The sequence below is a fragment of the Cimex lectularius genome, unplaced genomic scaffold (assembly GCF_000648675.2).
Source record: "Cimex lectularius strain Harlan isolate CLEC.00 unplaced genomic scaffold, Clec_2.1 scaffold48, whole genome shotgun sequence".
Taxonomy (NCBI): Eukaryota; Metazoa; Arthropoda; class Insecta; order Hemiptera; family Cimicidae; genus Cimex; species Cimex lectularius.
The window spans coordinates 1,465,987-1,483,701 of NW_019392708.1; the positions used below are offsets into that span (position 1 = coordinate 1,465,987).

The 17,715-nt window shown below is 35.1% G+C and overlaps 1 protein-coding gene across 3 annotated transcripts in view; it reads right to left on the bottom strand.

The window, feature by feature from the left end:
- Positions 1-17,715, bottom strand: part of LOC106672934 (protein tyrosine phosphatase type IVA 1) — a 59,638-nt gene that overhangs the window by 28,462 nt on the left and 13,461 nt on the right. Inside the window, exon 2 of one of the 3 annotated variants that reach the window (XM_024226322.1) lies at positions 113-174. The exons of the other annotated variants lie outside the window; for them this stretch is intronic. The gene's annotated coding sequence lies outside the window, so the exon portion shown is untranslated. The remainder of the gene's footprint in view (positions 1-112; positions 175-17,715) is intronic. 3 annotated transcript variants of the gene reach the window in all.

A 17,715-nucleotide genomic window follows, 5' to 3' on the forward strand; every position in this document is an offset into this window, starting at 1 on the left:
TCCGCTGTATCAGCAAGCTATCGCACAGATTAAAGGTACCTCAATGAAGTATCTTAGGACTTAATCCTATACATTATACACTGCAGACATTCTTACCGTTTCTGAAACTTACCAATTAAGTGAATGAGGTCGCCATGCTTTGCTCTCATAAAAATCGTCATCTCAATCAGAAACCTGCAAATCAATGTCATCCCTTGAGTAGTTCATGCTGTGGAAAATAACAATAACATTTCTCTCTTCGAAAGATTGGAATGGTTTTAAGTTTTTTAAAGAACAAGATTTGAGGTGCCCTCACAACATAAAATTTTAAAAATATCGTTCTCATCTTGCGCAGGGGCTTCAGGACAGTGATTTTGATGGTTGATGTTCCTTTAAGACATATAGATTTGGTCCTCCCACACATCCTGATGAATCGAAGCTCACGACAAAAGGTATTCTCAATCGATGGAATATTCGAACGTGGGTATAGGAAAACCACCGTATCAAGTATCCACGTCATCACCAAGTTCTTCACATTTCTTATTCATCGTTATTCTTTGACGAATTTAAAATCTGATTAGGTTATCGTTTTCAGTAAACACGCTTTTAAAACAGTTGGTAAAAAATATACGTTCTAATATATTTCTAAGTACTGGTTATGAACACAACAACCCTAACAACAAATATTTACAAAAAGTGATTCAAAACTAGACTGAAATATATTAAATACGTATTTTTAGTTTTTTCGATCACATTATCTGTTCTAGAGAAAACCATCCGGGCCATCTAAAAAGGACACCCTGCATACATAATTTAATTTTGTTATAGAAATTGTTTCTGATCCTTCCCCACTCTTCTATTCAGTTGAGATAAGAATATATAACTGACCTATTTTGATAATTTTAATATCGAACAACACTAGAAGCTGTTCCAATCTTGTTTAACTGCTATGATTTGAGCTGATATTCATTATCAATGTTAGTCCTAACGGAGACTGTTTCGAACTCTAATTGAAATCAAACAAGATTGAAGTGAATTGAAGACATCCAAATCAAGAATCCTTGTTGTAAGTTATACTAATTATCGAAGGTAAATTTGTATAATTATGACTTTGTCAATCAATTCATTGATAAATACAGTTTGCTAATTAAAGAGAAGTCTTGGTCTCCTGGTGAAAAATTCAGAAATCATCATACTCTATGTACGTTTTAATCCATTAGGAAAATTGGTTTAACTTTGTTTCCGACATGCAATTTTTTTGCCTGTTTTTATGTACGTGTTCCCCGAGTATTCCAATTTGTTGTAGACCGCATTTAAACACCGGCCTCTACTATTTTCTAGCACGTGAGATACAATGACGGAGTCGCCATAACAAACATGAATAGAGTCGAGTTCTATATTTATCAAATCGATTCTTTAGATGGTGGAGCGCGGTGGTACCCACTACATTGAGCCTCTTTGGTATTTTAGTAATCTTGACGTCTGCCAATTTCTGAGAATTGCGCAAAATAATATCATAACTGGGGTGGCCCATTCAAAATAAATTGTTTGAACCCCTAGAACGGTCAAATTATCATATAACACCAACTTTTAAGATGCGATTTTCATAAAATTGGTTTAGAAAAATGGCCAAATCTTGGAGCCTTTTATTCGATTTGATTTTACAGCAGAACTTCTATTTTTTATTCTATAGACGTTTGATTCGATTAAAATAATATTTAGAGTAAATACGATAATGGTTAAAAAATATACTTACAAATTTAAAGATTCTTCTCTTTTTTGAAGACAAAGATATTTCAACCTTTTCATTTTCTTGTTAAGCATTTATTTTTTAATAAGACCCAAACTCAATCAAAGATAGAGAGATCAAAGGGAGATGGCATACGGAAAAGCTAATCCGCGTGGGTAAAATACTCCAAGGCAGAAAAGTTAATAATATAGCTTTTGATTAAAAGAAAAAAAATATATCAGTTGAGTCGTTTAATTTTTTTAAAGCACTTTGGATGATTTTCTTATTGAATATAAAGGAATAACTTTCTTTCTCGTCAAACGTGAATTTTCTTTAAAGAAACCCAACAAGATAAATAATTAGGAAAGTCTGAATACTTCGGGAAATTAATCGTTTTTAACTAGAGGAAATGTTTATCAAATGGCAACTAATCTTCTGAAAAAATTATTAAATTTGTTGTTTATTATTTGGAGATCGTGAGGTGCGGTCTGGTGTGACGATGTTTTCGAAAAACATTTTCGTTATCATGTCAACGTTTCGATCTTTATTGAAATCATCTTCAGGGCTCAAAGTGTTTGTTTTCCGTGTAGATATGTCATTCTTGTGTGTCGTGTTGAGAGTGCCAGTTTATATTATTTTTTTATTTTTTATTTATTTATTTATTTATTTTACGAGGGTTCGCAGCAGCAGAGATCATATCAACCCTCAGGGGGCCGGTGTTTTTTTTTTTGGGGGGGGGGAACATTTGTAAGTAGGTCGGGCTCGAATGCAGGGCCGCTGGATTCGAACCCAGGACCTTTACCTTAGCGCCGTGTCAAAGCCTAAACCGTTGCGGCCACCGACGACCCCTATAAATTCATTCACAATTTTTTAAATTTTAATTAACACATGTAATATATTTATCTACTAACATTTCATCTAATGATTAAAATTCGTAATATGGATGTATGTGTTGGTTAAACCTTATCTCGTGTGAACTGTACGGTACTATATACATTAGTACACATACAAATCAATCTAATCAACCATCTAATCTTTAAACATGAATTCGCCCACTCTCTTTCAAGTCTCTGTCACTCACCTTTTTTATCTCTTCCAAAAAATCACTCCAATTTTAAATAAAACATTAATAATAGAATTAAATCAGTCCCCCATTCGATTAATAACGAACGTGCTCTCTCTCATATTCAATTTTTTATACATAAAAAAATGAATATGTAATATATCTTTCTCTTTTCCACTCTCCACAAAATTACTGCGATATAAATAAAACATTAATCACTCGTTCAATTCAACTTCCCAATCCTTTAACCACGTACACATTAATCACTCTTGCTCCCTCTTTCTTTTGTGACGCGCGCGCGCACGCACGCGCACACACACACACACACACACACACACACACACACACACACACACACACACACACACACATACACACACTCACTCATGCTTAAGTACGATTTTGTACCCCGTATAGGAATTACAGGAGAGATACAAAAATCGTTTTTTCTAATCTTTTGGAAGTCAGAGAACCAACCTCATTGAGAATTCAAAAACCAATAACACATATTAACTTTCCCCCCGATTAAAAAATAGTTAAAATGTCTGAAACTAATTAAAATGTAATTTTTAAACAGACAATTACGTCCAATGTATTGCAGAATTTGACAAAAGAAAAAATGTCAGCGTCAACGGTATAGTAAGAACAATACAGAAGAAGAAATGAGTGCAACAAATCTACCCAACATCCAAACCTGTGTTCTTCCTGCCCTAGGCAATATCCTTGACAAACTCTACATAAAAAGATTGAACTCCATAGGTAAAACTGCTAACATCCTATATAACTACTAATTTGGTTTCCTCCGATTTCTCTCTACTATGAACAAGAGTATCGCGTTGTGAATAGTATATCATTCTAAGCAGAAACGGGTGTCTCAACACCCTGCTGTGAAAGTTTCTGTATTAAATCCTATATGACAAATGGTACTCATGTCTCAGTGGGCTACTTTTTCTTGCTATATTCTCTTTAAAGCAGATCTCCCCTAGAGATGTATCCTAGGGTCCTTCCTAACCACAAGATTCCTGTTCTGCTTATCATAATTTCGCTGGCGACACAGTCATCTTGCCATCTAATCCTGATCCTATCTGGTCATAATATTGAACTCCGTTCAAACCTTTTCTAGTCTTGGTCTCGCAAATGGAGGTCAATGGAACCAAATCTACCCACATCACCTTTACCCTCCAAAATCTCATTTGTAAGACTTATTCGAATTTCCACCCTCCGGTATTGCTTCTTGGGACTACTCGTTAACAAAAGGCTAACGTGGAATCTATATACGTCTGAATAACCAGGAAACTAACCGACATTACAAATGACTACTCAAGTTAATTAACCATAGATTTAAGTCACGTCTTAATGATAAATTCAGTCTAAAGACTCTCTAAGACCTCGAATTTGTAGGGGTGTAATTTCACTTAAATCTGCTGATTGACTACCTTGACTATTTAATCCATAAAAAAGTAATGTATTCCGGTCATTTCCGGCCATTTTTGTCTGCCTTTGTAATATATATTTGATCTGTCCTAAAGAATCCAGCACAAGGTCGAAAAGCGCCTGACAGATCAATATTTATCTTGATTTTTCTGCAGAAAGCAGACTGCAGACACCTTGAGGAATATCACGGTTTAAAGCAAAAACTAAAAGACAAAGACCAATGCCACTATTGTTAGTAATTGATGAACAATGTAGCCAAAAAAGATGGGCTGTTTTTGGATATTGGTTCTTAGGGTCATAATGAACCAATGTTTTCAAAATGCTGAAAAACTGACGAAAAATAATCACCAACTTGTTGATAAACCTGAAAGAGAAAAAAAAAATGTTTTGTTTTTTCTGTAACATTCTATCACCAAGCCAAGGCCGAATAAATTAAGCAGGATGACTTGGACACTGTACATTTAATTGTTACAATAGATCCATTAATATGTCTCTTAGGCTGAAAATTACACAAAACATTCTTCTATACAACGTCTATTTGGAATATACATTTAACACTGGTCGTTTACTGCCAATTAGCTTTCAGATGAAAATGTGAAATTTAAAGGTTGTTGAGTATGTTTGCTCGATAAAAAATTCAAGTGTTTCTTATTCGTTTTTAGACCGTGAATATTTTTTCTATTGTCTGATCGATCAATTTGATTATACTCGTACATTTTGTGTTTACATAATCATAAATGGTAAAATCACAGGCGCTACTTTTCAAGCCCCTGTGAATGGGGGAATCATCAAGCCGACTGAGCACGGTAGCACTAAAATACAAGTCAGATAGACTTAAAATAAGACCACTGATAAAATACAAATACAAAAAGTACCAAAACAATAAAAAACATAGTAAGCAAAAACAGCTACAACACAAACAGGATCAAAAATATGCACACACAAAAACAGACACTGAATGGACCACATTTACATGCAAAGGGAAAGAAACTAACAAATCAGGAATTAAAACAGCTCTGAAGACCACGAACACAATTGAACTAATAAGATAAAGGATTGACTAAGTCACCCTACTAGACAAAAATGACATAAATGTCATAACATGAGAATTAGGAGGTAAATACATCGGACAGACCTGAAAAAAATAAGACGGATACAAAGAACACAAAAATCGTTTAGGGACTTTGCGGGTTAATCAAACTACACAAAACCATCATAAACCCTCAAAAATACAGACAAGTCTTTACGTAAGGTATTGGTTGAGATAAAAAAGTCAGTGTCACGAGCGGGATTCGAACCCACGATCTTCGGCTAAATACGCCGCTGCTCTATCACTTGAGCTATCGTGACTTCGATCCACCTCAATCCCACCTTTCCAATTTTCCCTCCTATTTGCCATTTTTCAATTTAATTTTTTTTTATCTCAACCAATACCTTACGTAAAGATTAATTAATTGAAAAAAGTTATTCGCTCAATCAGACCACGAACTCTAATGAATTTAATACAGACTTTTTTTTTTTTTTTGGCGTTATGAACTATGCATATTAGCCATGTGACAATTCGTATATGTGTGTTCAAATTTGGGGGGTTATTGGTAAAAAAGGGCCAGGGGCAACGGTGGGAATCGAACCCACGACCGCGGCGTGAGAGTCTCTCATGCTAACCACTCGGCTACCGCGGTCCCCGGGTTGAAACTTATACACTCATGCAAAACGGACGAAAAATCCGTCAACGTACTTAATTCATAACTGCACAAATTAATAAACGTCCACAAACTTCACCTATTCCTATTAAAAACTATTTCCAAACTATTAAAAAGAAAAAGACCGAACGGAACAATAAAACAAACCCAGAAAACTCCTCATATAACCTTATAAAAGAGACGTGTCTTTTCAAAAATCTGACCAAATTTCAGGTTTATCACCTAGCTGACAACATGGGTTAATCCCACAAGAAACCTGCTTACATGCTTACTTAAAACTTAAAACGCCTTTCTTTTTCATCGGGTTTGTTCATCTTTCGCGTTTGCCTCGTGGGGAGCGACAAAGGGTAAGACGCGGCCATGAACTTGGTCGCCTTGTCATGCGTCATGGACCGGATTCCGAATGATTTTTTGCTTGTGAAGATTATTTTTGGAATATTAATTCTCTCCGTTTATCTTTTTTGATATTTATTTAATATATTTTCGAGTCGGTTTCATTGGGCTCCGAAATTCCAAGGCATGCAAGTACTGTCTGCGTTATAATGGTATATAGGTATGCAAAACGTAAATCTTGAGCGCTCCAACAGTGTTCCTTAGAAATCCTCAAAGAAAAACATTGTGCAATCACATGGCAAAATGAACTGAAAAATATTTCTACCCTTAAAAATATATTCCCTTTACAAATTTTAATCAATCACACTTTTTTTGTTTATTTCCTCTTATTTCGTCATTGTGTACAAAGAATGTATAATATTGACCAAACAAAATGCCAACTAGCGCAATTTTTCAAGAACAACGAAGAAAAATAAAACAGACTAACTGATCAATTTACCACGTTTGAGGCTTAACAAGAAGATGTTCTTAAAATAATGTTTATGAAAAACTGAGAAAACAATAAAAGAATCAGAAAGGTTGTCAACTTTCAGTGATCAACGATCTAGACGGATCTAAAATAATATTATTATTATTAAAAACGTTAACGAAATTTCTTTTAGGACTTCCTTTTGAATCCTGAGATCTTAAAAACCAAGAGTTGTATTACTGTAACTATGTTATCCTAAATCAATGAACTAAGTAGAGTGCAGTCTTATTTAACTAAGTTGAGATTTTTCTTTTTATTTAGTTAAAATAACCAGTGCTAATCATTTTAAAATTGGCCATGTTCCATTCAGTTTAGATAAGAAATTTCAAATTAAAATAAACCAGAGTGTAGAGTGAGAGAAAGGGGTCGCAGTTAATGCTGAGTATATCTGGTACACAGATGGCCCCATGACCGATTATTGGTCGGGAATTTATGAAAATTAACCAATAAACCAATATGCCACTCTCTTTTAAGCGGAGGCTATTGAACACTGCCAAGGAAATCAAAAGACTGAATTTCTCCAATATTCTAACGAATAGCCATCTACTTGGATAGATAACCGGCACTAAAGACCACTCCTCGTCGGTAGTAAAGTCCAAAGCCGGTTAGGATTGCATCAGGGCCCTGGCAGACGTTGAAGACAACAGAAAATGACCCCTGGTTTTGGTACCAGAACATATAAGGCAGAGGGGCAACGAGGGGGGCCGATAAATTGGCCAATGATAGTTCGATGAGGTCACACTAAACGTTTAGCAGTGTTCGTAATTGCCAAAATGTAGATCTATCATAAAATAAAATTAGTCCTCGGGGCAATGGGTATTTCGATAGTCCTGCGAAAATGTTCATTAAAGGACCTTCGCAGAAACTAACGGCCGAATTAAAATCGTGTTAGAATCAGAAAGAAATTGCAGACTCGGAAGCATATGTAATCATGCCTGGAAGAAGAAGAAACAGCGGAATAATTATGTCTTTTATTGGTGGGAAGGCCTATGCTTCCTGAGGTTCCTACTCCTGGGAATCGAAAAGACCAATATTGGTCGTAGTGCGTATCCGTAAAAGAGCCGATCCTTTTTAACCTTAACGTAAAATATAACCAATTTAAAATTTGGATTTCTGTGGATGGCCTTGATAAAACATACGAGAAAAGCTTATTTTAACAGTCAAATTAGTATAACATCGTCCAATTTTCCAGTAGGCAGTAAAATCAGTTGAACTTATTACTAATTCACTAATTTCGTGGTCCGCTTGAACAATTAATATATTACAATTAATTAAGGTTTTTTAGTTGAGATAAAAAAGTCAATGGCACGAGCGGGATTCGAACCCACGATCTTCGGCTAGATACGCCGCTGCTCTACCACTTGAGCTATCGTGACCTCGATCCACTCGGACACTAACTTCTCATCTCAACCCCACCTTTTGAATTTTCCCTCCTTTTTGCCATTTTTCAAATGTCGTGTAATCGGATTGGATTCTCGACGACAAATGAAATGGCCACGGAGAGTTTTAGTGAAGTATACTTCATTTTAAATCATTAAATTCACAATTCACTAATTTCGTGGTCCGCTTGACCAATTAATATATTACAATTAATTAAGGTTTTTTAGTTGAGACAAAAAAGTCAGTGGCACGAGCGGGATTCGAACCCACGAATCTTCGGCTGGATATGCCGCTGCTCTACCACTTGAGCTATCGTGACCTCGATCCACTCGGACACTAACTTCTCATCTCAACCCCACCTTTTGAATTTTCCTTCCTTTTTGCCATTTTTCTTTGCGTATCTAGCCGAAGATCGATCAAGCCTTAACTAATTGTAATTACTTACTTATGTGTGTCCATTATTGACTATACTTGAGATTAAAAAAAAACTGGGCATAACGTGCAATAAATTCTTCTTCCATCTTGATTTATAGACGCAAAAATTCCCACTGGCTAAAAATACACGGCAATGTCGGTGATATGGGAGCAACTATACGTTTTCAATTTCATACTGCATAAGGACATAAGTGCGGTTTTCCTTCTGAAATGAGTTCCTAATTTGTAGTAGGAACATCAGGAACCGAAAACAAGTGAATCATTCATTCGACCTTTTTGGCAAACCTTGTGCTGGCAGACAAACAGGCCCTCCTTCCTCGGTTAGTTCCTCGTATCCAATTGTCAGTCGGTTATTCTAGACATTCGATTACATATCAAGTTTAAATTATCGTGAGAGAACTTCTAATTCACCTCCGCGTTTCCCCGAACTCTTTTGAAGAAGGCTGTGCTTAAAGCCTCGGTATCGAGACGGTTGTCGGTCTGATGTATCTTTACTTTCAAGGTTCATGTCTCCTTCCCGGAATTTTTTTTAACCGGCCATGATCCAGGCGCCTGCCTTCCTCTATTTTGCAAAGCTTGTGTTCGGCATTAATAGCTTTAAAGCATGTTTTAAATCATGAATAAAAATACCCGAAGTAAAACAATATTTCTCTCAGAATCATAGTTTATAAAATGGTAAAGAGTGAACGTTTTAGTAATTGGGGAGAAGAACGAGAAAGAACAATTCACGTGGGAATTAATACATTATAAAATTCTTTACTCTTTGCCAAATCGAGGGATGTCATGAGTACACAGGAAAATCTTTCTAAGGTTGTTAAATTTGATAAAATAGTTGAGTTATTATTATACACCATGGAAATGTTTATGTGTAATAGATCAACTCTGACGTTAACTTTAATCATTGAAAGAACAACTGACTCCAATTAGCAAACGCGCGAATTTTAATTGTTATTGCTGATTTCTTTTTAAGATTTACGTACGAAAATATTATCGGACTAAATCGTGTACCGGAATTGTAGAACCACTGTGAGTCACGTTCAAGGATATGACTGAACACAAATTTAAAAATTACATTTTTCCTATTCTCATTTCTAAAGGAAATTTAATTACTTTCATCATTGTTTACCTAATACGACTAGTTAAGTTTCACGTTTCACTCAAATCCAATGATTTCCATGTATATATAGACATTCAAATCAACTGAGGAAAATAAATCTACAAGTAAATTTTCAAGTTTATCGATAACACCTAACTTAGGTTTAATAATCAAAAACCTTTCAAAAAATTACACCGATTATATGGCCATGTTAGGGATTCGAGAGGTGGCCTCAAGGCCTACTGCACCTTGACCTAAAGAGATCTATTGTGCTCCTCTGTTAATTATAACTCACTTGCCAGCTTCAGGCTATTAACCAGCCTCCACAGCTTTGCCAGGGTTCCTTGGTTTCTTGCTTGTGGTTTTTCATGTCCTAGTGCAAGAACCTGCACCTACATAGACCTTCACAGAAATATAAAATGTGTTCTGCGGTCTTCCGGGCAGTCACTGCATAGTGTTTCTTCTGTCTGTACTTCTATCCGGTGCATGTACTTCCTTAAGTGGCAATGTCCTGTCAGGAGTCCAACTACAATCCTGGTTCGGTTGCGATTCCTTCTTTTTTAAGTTTTGCGGATGGTCCTTCTATGAATCTCTTCGCGTGCCTCATACCTGTGGTATTGTTCCACCAGGTTTTGGACTCATTAAGGATTCATTTTACGATGTATCCTCTTTTGTGACAGGCTGCTAGGCCGCAGTAGGGTTCTAGGCCCATACAGTGTTGGCTTCCTTTTTGGCCAATATGTCAACCTTTTCGTTACCTCTGTGCCCCGAATGTCAGAGGTATTATCCCTATCCCCTATCCATATGGCCATTTTGGCGATTTTTGCGTACGAAGAAAGAACATCAGAACATTTGGTTAATGTACAAAATACTCATTTCGATACTATTTATAAATATCGACTAAAGATATACTTTTTTTAGAGGAGTTCCCTCCTTCCATTGATGAATGCCGTGTCAATTTCTTTCAATTGCGGCCATAGGTCCCCTTAGGCGTCAGAAAAAGTCCAGAGCGACGTGGGGATCGAACCCGCGACCGCGGGATCTATTGCCCAGTCTGACGCCTTAACCACTCGGCTACCGCGGCTTCCCTACTTATGTTAAGCAGTAACCTAATAAATTGTCGACTAAGAAAGGCAGGTCTTATGTAATATTGGAATATTAAAGTCATATAGATAGCAATGACAACGATACATCAGACTCATCTCGAGTGTGACAGAAACATTTTATCTTATTTTCGTGACGTTCATAATCTTCCTGGGGGATTTTAATATTTACTCTTCTGAATCAGCAATGCAAACAGAATTCCAAACACATAAATGCACGATTTTTTTTATGCGTTGTGTTTTTTAAACAAATCATAAAAATTATGTAGAATGTATGACAAATCGTTTTGAGAGCGAATTGACTGAATCATTATCTGGACTCGTATTATTTTGGTCACAATTCTTCCACTGCGGTTGTAACAAATAGCTCACAACATGTAGCGGTTGTAGTTTGCATGAGATATTGAAACAGAAAAAATAAAAAGAAAACCATTAAGATTTTATGGGCTTTGAATTTTGGTTGGTACGATATTCATGTTGGATATATATACATATCAATAAAATAAAAATTATATACGCACTGTATTTTGTTAATTATCATACTGAGAGGCAAATAAAGTGGCCACCCTTAATATTTTTAATTAACTCTTAGACACTCTTCCATTGATTATCTTACAACAATAGTTGGTAGGTTGTAAAGGATTGCCGTTTAAGTAAAACCCAAATATAATCTTCCACTTGTGTTTTCAATTGGATTTTGTAAATAAATCTTTGAATAGTCTGTAGTGGCCAACACTCTTACACTGATTATTATAGATTCGATGACCGGTACAACTTCCGCGATAACAACTTAATTTATGTGTGTAAACGTGAATTGAATTGTTAAATAAATATAACTCAAATTATATTATAGTTCCTTATGTGGACAATATCTCATAATTGGTGACCCCGACATAAGAACAAAACGGAAGATTCAACCATTTCAGCAGATAAACTCTGACAACTTGCAATAGACGCAAGACCACCCACAACGTCAGCACACCAGTAAGCCAGGACGCAAGTAAAAATAAAATAAAAAATTATAGAAATTATCGTTTTAAAAACTTTTCAATCATGGTTGAGAAAGAAAAAACAACATCAACTGAACCAGGCCAACCTCTGCCATTTTCGAGAAATAACGCATCGTAATGTTTTCCTCAACTAGAAGAACAATTTCGAAGCTCTAGACTTCCACAATGCAAATTGGATGTAATAGATCAACAATACAAAATGACATTTTAACACAAATTGGTGATGTATTGTCACCACCGAACACGGATAAATATGTCACGTTAAAAAACTGTGTTGATGGACAACATAACAAGAGATGTCGATTTTTGCTTTCCATAACTCGACTAAATCCTTACAGCTTCCAAAAATTCAAGAACAACATGAAGAACAGCTCCAAAGGCTTCAATGCCTCAGCGATAACGGAATAGTTATCAATGTTTCCAAATATCATTTTGGACAAACAGCTGTCTCATTTTTAGGATACACAATCTCAGCAGAAGGCATCACTCCTCTCCCAAAGACAATAACAACTTCGACAATTTCTGCGAGTGCTCAATTTTTACCGCCGATTCATACAAAACGCTGGGTTCATTCAATCTCTACTACAAGAACTACTTAAAGGCTCATGGATAGTGTGCCTTTATCAGTTATTATGGGAAATAACTCCCTCAAAAATGGCACCATCCTTTGGTACACAGATGGATCTAGAACACAGGAAGGTACGGGGGCAGGAGTGTTTGGACCCGCAACCAAATACTCAGAACCCATGGGAAAACACACCAGTATTTTCCAAGCTGAGATGCACGCAATTGAAATTCAATCTAAATAGAGGATACAAAAACAAGAATATAGCTATCATGTCAGATAGCCAAGCAGCCATCAAAGCACTAAGCTCAAATACCATTAGTTCAAGGATGGTGCTGAACTGCAAAACCAAATTAAACATATTAGGTACACAGAACAAAGACAGCCTCTGCTGGGTCCCAGGACACATGGGAGTAGAAGGCAATGAGAAAGCGGACACTCTTGCAAGGAAAGGGGCTGCCACACCGCTGATAGGACCCGAACCCTTCTGTGGCATAGGAATCCACACTATTAACGAATATCTCAGACAGAAGGACAAAAAGAAAATGAGCGAACTTTGGAATTCACTTATTGGACACAGACAATCCAAGAATCTTCTAACCAATTTTGGCAAGAAAGAAATCACAGAATGTGTCAAAGGAAGCAGGAATAGACTGCGAATCCTAACAGGATTCCTGACAGGACACTGTAGATTAAATGAACATCTAAAGAAAATTGGAATAATCCAAGATGGCACATGTAGATTCTACAAGGAAGCAGAAGAGACACCAACACACTTAGAAACTGCGGAGCTACATTAGCCCGCAGGAGGAAGTGTTTTGGTATGTACAATGTGACCACAACCACTAACCGGGCCTATTAATCAAGTTTCTTGATGAAATAGGACTCACCGATGTGCTTTAGGCAGAGCACAGGGGATACAATAGCTCTTAAAGGGCGCAGTATACCATACCCTGAAACAGTATATCTATCTATCTATCAGTTATTATATAATTAAATATTCAGTTATAAACTTGCACTTAGCACTGACATATTTTCTCCGCTTCACGAAAAAAACATTGAATCTTGGATATGTAACCTAACCCTAACCCTACATAGCCTAACCTCACTCTACCCTAATCTAACCTAAGACTCACTCTAACTAAAACATAATAACACAAGCCACCCACACTCCTCCTAAACCCGAAATCGACGACGAGAAAATAGTCCCAAAAAAACATTTGAATACGCAACCAAAAAACACGTTAAATTGGATTAATTTTTGTTGTAAAACTACCCTCTTAGAATTCTTCTAATTGTGAACAGTAGTGTCAAACAACAGTACTTATTTCTTGTTTTCATGTGGAATTGCTGCAACTAAAAACAGTCCTAAGCAGTTCTTATATCTCGTTTCTACATACTCAAATTTTGTTTGAATAAAATTTTACCTATTTGCTCGAGGTATTAATTATTTATAGCACAATGCAAGAGTAATTTATTTTTCAGAACAAACATTTCGTACCGTCCCACTATCCCTCTTCATGTTTCAACTATTTGAGTTTTAACTATTTGTAATAATTATTTAGAACAGAATTTTAGAATATCGATTGAGTATACATCAAAAGCAGAGAGTCAGTAACCAGATAGTGACGTTCCAACGGCTGTAGATAAAGAAAAAAGACGGGTGAAAGATAAGAAGCATTAACCGGCGATCATCTCAAATGTTTGTCAGCACCTATACTTCCCACATTAAATTATTTTAAATATCGGCACTTTTATAATAAGAAGAGTTCATAATTTTGACGTGTTTGAGCATTATTTACAGCAAATTTGCCACAAGAGGTGGTCGAACGCTACTTTTAGGTAGGTACATATTTTTGTCAAAAGGCTTTTAGTTTTTTGATTTGTATCGAGATAAATGTGCCGGTAGTTTCTACACATTTCTTTAATTTATCAGTTAATCTTTAATTTATAAATTGGCCTATTGTTTATTAGCATTGATTCGATTATAAACTGTGTTATGTCGTAAAGGGGTTCGTTATCTTTTCAAGTTTAAATAATAATTTTGTGTTATGAGTAGCTCAAATTATATGATTTTTTCGAACTCAAATTTTAAACCAAACTAAACTGAACTAAACTATTGTGATAATTAACGCGTTTCAACGGCGATAAACGGATTATAACAATGCATATTACAAAAGTGAAGTTATCCAAATTTGTAAGTGTAGTATGATAAGAATTGTGATTGTAAAAATGACATATCACATACATAGCTGGTAGTGTGTAGATCTAAATAGCATTTCATGACGTATATGTGGGGCAGTTAAATACAATATTATCCAACACTCTGTTGTTTAAATGAAATTAATCAACTAGCAGAAAAACCTATTAAAATTAAACGAGTGATTATAAGTTCGAGGATCTGCTGGTCACAAAGTTAACTTTTGATAGTGCGTAAATTAGAGTATCAGCTCACAAAAATTAACTTTTTTGGAGTTCATATAACAAAAATTACATATTTATTAGAATCTTACTGCTTTCTTGTAAGACCCAAAATAGAGAAATCCGCCAAAACAAACCACATTTTACCTGCGGCTGACAGCTTTTAGGGTTTTTCAGAAAAAGCCCATGTTGTGGAGAGTTTTATATCGAAAATCATATTAAATTTCGTTAATTGTTTATATTTCCCTGAAACTTTGATTCATTTTATGATTATTTTATAGTAGTTTTAATTAAATCTTGTCTTTGATATTTGAAATTATGTCGTAAACATTAATTGTTCTTTTCAAGTTTTGTTTCCAATTAACAGTATTTAATCCTTTAATTTGGTCGTTACCGGTCATTTTTGTCTATCTATCCTCGCTTGTTTGATGTCGGAAGCGTTCGGCTTTTCGCCATCTTCAGAGTGCCTGACCGAATGAACGAAGAAGATTCACAATTTTAATACTTTGTTCAGCTACTTTAGTCAGTACTTTATGTGTCCGAACGTTCTTGCCAATCGACCCTAGGAGCAGACGAAAAAAGAGTATTTTAAGCACCTGATTTTCACTTATCTATATACATAAATATGTATTTTGTTTTATAACCTAGGTAAGAATATTTTCTATATTATTATATATGGGAGGAATAAAATGAGAATAGGTTTATAAAATAGTTAAAAACAAAAAGACACATCTAGGAAATTTGTAGAAAAATTTGGGTAAAAAAAGAACTATTTGGATTCGTTTTAAGCGCCCTTTAAAGCTCTTAAATGCGAACTTTTATAGCAAATAGACGTTTATGGGCTGGATCACAGATTGTATTTCTCCATTGCTGCATTTCTCCACTTTGAGCCTACATCAACAACATTTGGTTTTTATGGCATCATAAATTAAAAATAAGGTTGAACTTAGCATATATTAAGAAGCCTTGATTTTTATGTTATTACAAATGATAAAATAAACAAAAACTCGAAACTTTACATTTTATATCTTCGGTTATGATTTATTTACAGAGACCTGAGTTTTATGTAGTCACGTTTATTTTTTAACGTTCTTTACTTCTATAAAATTTTCTATGGATCTGTGGAGTCGTTTTAAAGTTATCACAATTTGATTTTTGAAAAAATCGGAAACATTTAGAAGAATTTGATAGATTTTTTCAAATGTATTTTGTATTCTCAAATTGTTCGCTATCCAAATACCTTTAATTTTTTTTAATTTTTAACACAAAAATGTTTAACTTTGCCTCTATTGATCTAAATAATACTTTGCTAATTTACTGGGCTTTTAGAACCCTAAAACTGCACGTAATATTATAACTTTGATCTCGATTGAATTAACTAATATTCAAATAAAATTTTTGGTTTTTCTTTTGTTGATCCTAATTTTTCTCTTTTATAAAAACATATAATCAAAACATTTTTGAGATAGTATCAAAAATAGAAATACACCATTCCAATGTTTACGATAATGTTGAATTTAGATATAATCCACAGGTGTTATGAATATTTAAGTGAAATACCGGACAATGAAGGTATAAAAAAGTTATTTATCCAAAACAGTTTACTTCTTGTTTGTAATAAAAATTCGTATTGAAGGGTTTTAAATGGTGCTTGAAAACGAATCCGAATTGTTTTTGGCACACTTTAATGGTAGCGTCACTTTTGCAAGTTTTTATGTACGATCTTGCATATTATTTATTATACTACGTACAAATCTTATAACGATTCAATATACTTCAAAGGAAACGAATTAGGAGAACATCAGATACAATGAGTTAGAACACAGAAGCTCCTAAACACATGGAGGAACCGAATCAGGCGCGTTTTCTTCAAGCCCAAAACATGAGCAATCAAACTTATTAGGGACGTACAACACGGTATTTCAAGCTGAAATACATGCCATCAATGTTTGTCCTTTTATCTTAAAAGAAGTTACACTGACAAAAACTTCCTTATCGGATATCCAGGCAGCTGTTAAAGCATTAGCATGTAAACAAACCCCATCAAAACTAGTCAGTGAATGCATACAAAATCTCCAAAACCTGGTGTTACACAACAACCTTTGATATGTGAGGTGTCAGGACCCAAGGGAATTTTAGGTAACAAAAAGCAGACCCACTGGCGAGAGGAGGATCTGCAAGACCATATGTAGGCCCTGAAAATATTATTGTGGATAAACTAAGGGTGCTAGAAAAAGTAAAGCCTAAAATAACATTCAATCCTCACCAAGACTGGCAAATTCACTCTACAATTTGAGAGGGCAAAACTCAAAGGAGTAATAGGATTATTTACCAGTCACTTTCAGAGAAAACAACATGGGCACATTAAATGATGTTCCCATTTGAACATTATGCAACGAGGAGGAAGAAAGAGCTTCCCATAAGATGTGAAGTAACCGCTCAATTGAGGCATAATCTTGGCTAAAAAGAAAATCGAGGGAAAGGAATTTTAACAACGACTCAGAATTCCCTCGAAGAAGGATCGATTGGACAAACTGAACTTAGTTACTAGGAAAGTACAATAAGACAGAAGGTTAAGGTGCTTGGGAAACATAAACCCCCTTAAACCCCACTTCATAGTTTTCTTTCATTATCATCAACCTTGGTAAAAAAAAAAAAAAACTAATCGGCTGATATTCCTTGAAATACACGCACAACAAATGTAGAAAATTCTAATACAAACGTATGTAGTAACTAGTTAAAAACAATTATTTAAATTACTTTAAATATTTGTTGTTCTCGACTCCTTGGCGAAAATTGGCAAGTGTCAAAAGTTTTTGACCTAGAATCACGAAAAAACACACGATCTATTTTTATGCATGGCTTGTATATTTGCTGTATGCCTTTTTTGTTTGTTAAAGTAAATGCACGCAAATATGATATCGTTTATGCGGAA